General features: G+C 37.9%; 1 non-coding gene across 1 annotated transcript; it reads left to right on the forward strand.

Moving 5' to 3' along the window:
* The first annotated feature begins 5,567 nt into the window (after nt 1–5,567).
* LOC123821222 lies at nt 5,568–5,674 on the forward strand. The gene has a single exon (XR_006786074.1). It is a non-coding gene; the product is annotated as a U6 spliceosomal RNA (small nuclear RNA).
* The last annotated feature ends 495 nt before the right edge of the window (nt 5,675–6,169 follow it).

Genomic DNA, 6,169 nt, shown 5'->3' on the forward strand with positions numbered 1-6,169 from the left:
GTTTGGACGGAGGGCTGGATTGGGAGTAAAAGGGAGAAAACTGTATTTGAACAATGATTAAAATAAAATTAAAAAAAGAAAACAAAAACAAAAACATTTTATTTCATTTTATGTTTCCTCACCTGAGGATATGTTTATTTTTCTGGAAGAGAAATTGAGAGAGAGAGAGACAGAGATAGAGAGGGAGGGAGGGGGTGGGGGAGGGGGAGAGGGAGAGAGAGATGTGAATTTTTTTGTTTCACTTATTCATGCATTCATTGGTTGATTCTTGTTCTGGCCTTGACTGGGGATTGAACCTGCAACTTTGACTATTTGGTTTGATTGATGTTCTAACCAGCTTATCTACTGGGCCAGGACTTGATTAAAATATATTTAGATAAGTAGTTTTAAAAAAATATTGTGGTATGCTGAATAATGGCCCCAAAGATGTCCATTCTCTTCTAATTCTTAGAACACTGTGACATTGTAAGGGGGAATTAATGCAGTAGATGAAGTTAAGGTTGTTAGTCAGCTAACCCTGAGATGAGGATATTGTCTTGCATTATTCAGGTGAGCACAAAGTATAGTCATACTCTGCATAATTACATTTTGGCCAAGAATAAGCCACATATATGGTGATAGTCCCATAAGATTATAATGGAATTGAAAAATTCCTATCACCCAGTGATGTCATAATCATCATAAACACATTACTCATGTGTTTGTGGTGCTGCTGGTGTAAACAAACCTACTATTGTGCCAAGTATAACACATGCAATTATATATAGTACATAACACTTGATAATGATAATAAACAACTGTGTTACTGGTTTATGCATTTATTACACTATATTTTATCATTATTTTAGAGTATACTATTTGTATTTGTACAGAAAATGTTTCCTGTAAAAGAGTATGATATGTTAGGCCAGCAGCAGACCCATACATCTCATGTTTACTTTATTGTATCGTTTTCTCTTACGTGTGATTTAAGCTCATGTTGTTTTGTACAGTAACATGATAATCAGTCTTGTACTATAACGGCAACAGACTTTTACAAAATACCTAGGTATGTAGCAGACTATACTATCTATATTTGTGTTAGCGTACTCTGTAATGTTCACACAATGAGGGACTCACCTAACAACATATTTTTCAGACTGTATCCCTGTCATTAAACAGTGTCACTAATCAATAGGGTCGTTAAAAGTGGGCAAGGGCCCTGGCTGGCATAGCTCAGTGGATTGAGCATGGGCTGCAAACCAAAGCATCACAGGTTCGATTCCCAGTCAGGGCACATGCCTGGGTTGCAGGCCACAGCCCCCAGCAACCGCACATTGATGTTTTTTTTCTCTCTCTCTCTCTTTCTCCATCCCCTCCCTCTCTAATAATAAATAAATAAAAATCTTTAAAAAAAGTCTTAAGACTGCCAACATAAAAAAAGTGGGCAAGGGAGGGAGAAGAATCAGAGTCACAGTGATGCCATGTGGAAAGGACTGGAATGGCCTTTGCTGTCTTTAAATATGGTGGAAGGGCCACCCACCAAGGAATGTGGGTAGCCTTCAAAAGTTGAAAAAAACAACAACAGTGGAATGGATTCCCCCTGGTAGCCTTTCCAAAGCTCTGCTATTACCTTGATTTCAATTCAGTAGAACTGATTTCAGAATTCCAATCTCAAGAACTATAAGTTTGTGTTACTACTAAGTCTGTGCTACTTTGTAATAGTAGCAAGATGAAAATAATACAATATACACCAGTGCCTAATTTCCCAAACTTTTTGGACATGTGAGGTTATTAAGGTAAATTATGTAGGAATAGCAGAATTCAGGGTCACCTCTCTGGGTGGGTGGTATGTGCAGAGAGCTTCCCTCTAGCTCTTTCTTTTTTCTTTTCAACAACAGAATGTGGCAGAATTGGGTCATACAGAATTGTCTGTTTCCAGAGATGCTTGGGAAAGCCTTGCTTTGCCTCTCCTTGATTTCTTGGAAGCAGCTGGCCTATAAGTAGTCAGAACACCTTGCCAGAGGATGAGAACTGGTGAGTTGCTAGCCATTCTAGATGCCACAGAAGGAGCTTCGAAAGGAGGGTCATTAGGAAAGCATTAATGACCCTCTAACCAGCATTCTAAGCAATACTGCCACCATTCATGTTATCACTGAGTTTCTCCCATGTGCCAAGAGCTAGTCAAACCCAGTGTTCATTGATGGGAGAGCAGATGTAGTGCCTGACCTGTGTCCCTTTCAATCTACTGAAAAAGAAGCACAGTAAATTAGCAAACAAACTAATGTTTAATCACAAGAGGATAAACTGAAGACCAGAGAACCCAAGTCACTTTTTCAAGGCTACTTAGCTAAACATAAATGAAAACTCATACTCAGGTATGGCCCTCCAAATGGGGATGAGTCAGGTTGGTTACTACAGCAACTCATTTCTTTTAAACCACAGTTATCTCAAATAAGCACCAAAAACCATAGTTCTGCTTGGCCAAGTGTTAACAAAGTTAATATCCATATTTCCACATACTGTACATTTTTGTTCTTTTAAAAAATTATTGAATTTATTGGAATAAGATTGGTTAATAAAATTATACTATTTCAAGTGTACAATTCTATAATATATTATCAGTATATTGTATTGTGTATGTACCACCCAAAGGCAAGTCTCCTTTCATCACCTTTTAACCACCACCATACCCTCTTCTAACTTTTCCCCTCACTTTTCTTCAGGTAAACACCTGTCTGTGTCAATAAGCTTTTTTCTTATTTTGTTTAATCCCTTCACCTTTCTCATCCAGCTCCCCAATAACCCTCCCCTCTGTTAAATGCTAGTCTGTCCTCTGTATCTGGTTACTTATATTCTGTTTGTTAGTTTATTTTGTTCACTAGATTCCACATACAAATGAATTCATGTGATACTTGTCTTTCTCTGACTGGCTTATCTCACTCAGCATAATACTTTCCAGGTCCCTTGATGCTATGGCTAAGGTAACATTTTCATCTTTTTTATGTCTGAGTAATAGTAGTCCATTGTATAAATGTACCACAACTTATTTATCCTGTCATCTACTGATGGGCCTTTGGGCTGCTTCCAAATATTGGCTATTATAAATAGCACTGCAAGGAATATTGGAGTGCACATATTCTTTCAAAATAGCACTTTTACATAGATCCAAGATGGAGGAGGCCTGAGTGGAAGTTACACTAACCTCCTCCCAGGATCAATCTGGAATTGTAACTAAATTGGAGAGAAATCACCCAGAATTAACAACTGAACAATAATAAGAGAGAAGCCTTATAACCACAGAGATAAGAAACAGCTTCAACACAAAGTGACAGGTAGGGAGTGCAGTGGAGATACAAGAGGGCTGTTTGGGCACACATGGACAGCAGCTGAAGTGCCAGAAGGATATATAGGTAGCTGGTTGAATCCTCCTGATAAGTGTGGGGTCTAAATCTGAAGCTGGGCTCCCCAGACTAAAGCAGTAGAGCCTGAAAGTAGGGCCTGAAAATACCATCTAGCTACAAGAAGCAGGTGGGTGGCTCTCTGCTATGCACAGAGGGTTGGAGATGCTAAGAGCTATGTAAAGGGCCAATGCACACATTTTCACTTACAGCCATTTACTCTGGGTTCCAGCAAAGGGGGGAAAAGTGGACTAGAGATACTTGAGGAGAGACAGGGGATGGTGGCTTTAGGGAGAGAATGGAGAAAGCAGCTGCTGGGATCCTGGTGTTGAGTCATCCCCCATACATCAGTAGCCATCTTGCTCAGGCATACTGCCCTCTGAATGGCATCAGCCTGAGGTGAAGCAATAGCCCCACTTCCAGGAGTAACTCTGCCCCACCTGTGGTGCTTAAGCCTGAATGCTGAGTGCAGAGTAACGAGATTAACAACTGAAGGAGTCAGCCACAAAGAGTAGATCCCTGGTAGTTTTGAACAGGATGCCTAAGGCCAGATTGGTACACCACCTAAAATCACCAGAGGTGAATCCAGAAAGACAAGAAATAGTGGTGAATACTAGATACTACTGAGAAGAAATCCAGCACGGTCTTCTCCATGATTTGCAATATTTCCTTTCTTGCAGTTTTTTTAACATTCATGTCTTATCATTTAAATTCCTGTATATTGTCATTAGATTTCACATTACAGTTTATTTCAGTTCTGAAAATCTGCTCCTCCTTTCTCTTACCCCATTTTACCTTCTTATTTCTTCTTGTTTTGTTTTAAAATTTGCTTTCTCACTTGCTACAACTTGTTTCCATTCTGTGCTCTTACTATTTCTCCCTCATCCAGCTTCTCAAATCCAATATTCTTGTCAATGGTCACCTCACATTCTTTTTCATGATCTTAAAATACTGGTATTCTCTCTCCATCTTTAGAAATATTTGGTCATTGATTGTGGATAAGGTAATATTTGTTGCATTTTTTCAATTTTATCTCTAGATCTTCACTATTTTTGTATTACAAATCTCAAGTTTTATTGTTTCCTTCTCCTACTCCATTTTGTCTTCATCTAGCCCATTAAATTTTCATCTCAAATTTTAATTTTTCCTGTATTATCCTGCACTTTTTCCTCTTTTGTCCTTTTTTTCTTTTCATCTCAAATTTTAATACTTCCTTGTCTTACTCTAGTTTTCATTCCTCACTCTTAGTATTGCCTCTCCCTCCATCATCTGAAAATCACTACCTGTTCCTCTAGACATTTCTTAAGGTTTTCTTTCTTTTTCTTTCTCTCTTATTCACATTCCACCTATATTAATTTAGCTCATTTTTGTGTTGATAGTGCTGTGCTGTTTTATTTTCTCCAATATGGTTCCTATCCATTATTATTATTATTATTATTATTATTATTATTATTAATTATTTTCCTATTTCATTCACTCTCGTTTTATTTTATTATATTTTAACTTTTCTCTTTAAAACTAACACTATTTGCTTCCCTTCAATTATTCCATTCTTCCTTCACTATTACCTTTATATTTATTATGTAAATTTTAATTTATATTTTTGCATTGTTCCAATTCCCTACTCTATTAGTGCTCTTCCCTCTACTCAAAATAAGTTGTCTTTCATTAGGTCACCTCATATTCGCTACCTTTTCTTATAATACTCTTCATCTCTTTATACTCTTATTAATACTGGTTCATTGGCAGTTGATAGCAGGATTCAGGTGGAAGTTATTTCTGTGGGTATGGCTTTATTTCATGGGCTTTGTGGTTTTGTTCTGCCAGCACCTACACAATAGCACATAAGATGCAGTGGGTAGAGTGGCCTTCAGCTGGACAGAAAGTCCCACAGAGCACAACCCAACAACAATCAAAATCCAATTACATCCAGAGGGCCAACATAAGCAGCATGAAGGGCATATCAAGAGCATCAAGTTCAGAAAATCAAGGAGAATGCACCACTGAGGCACACAAGTTTCCTACCATAAAAGTAAGCACCACAAAGACAGGGAGTCAAAGCATATCAAATTAAGAAGCAGACCCAAAAAAGATTATCCCCCAAAATAGCAAGAAAAATAAACAACTCCAAAACTAGAGAGAAGCTACAAGGAATGTACAGTGAACTATATTAAGACAGAAAAGGCAGTGCTCACTTTGGCAGCACATATGTTAAAACTGGAATGAGAAAGAGAAGATTAGCATGGCCCCTGTGCAAGGATGACACGCAAATTCGTGAAGCATTCCATATTTTTGAAATAGAAACTATCAACAAAGGCCCAGAGGAAATGAAGAATACCATTTCTGAACTGAAGAACACAGTAGAAGGAATGAAAAGCAGGATTAAGGAAGTAGAAGATCCAATTATCAAGCTAGAGGACAAAGTAGAAAAGAACACCCAGAAAGATCAAGAAAAGGAAAAGAGGCTCAGAAAGAGTGAAGAGGGACTAAAGGAAATACAAGACAATATGAAATGTAACAATACCAGTATAATAGGGATACCAGAAGGAGAAGAAGAGCAAGGAATAGAAAACCTATTTGAAAAAGTAATGATGGAAAACTTCCCTAATTTGATAAGAGAAAAGTCATACAAATCCAGGAAACACAGAGAGTCCCAATCAAGAGGAACCCAAAGAGGACCACTTCAAGACACATCATAATTAAAATGGCAAAATTTCAAGACAAAGAGAGAATCTTAAGGCAGCAAGGGAGAAACAGGAAGTAACATACAAGGGAGCCCCAATAAGGCT

The sequence above is a fragment of the Phyllostomus hastatus genome, unplaced genomic scaffold (assembly GCF_019186645.2).
Source record: "Phyllostomus hastatus isolate PE091 unplaced genomic scaffold, TTU_PhHast_1.1 phas_contig_38, whole genome shotgun sequence".
Lineage (NCBI taxonomy): Eukaryota > Metazoa > Chordata > Mammalia > Chiroptera > Phyllostomidae > Phyllostomus > Phyllostomus hastatus.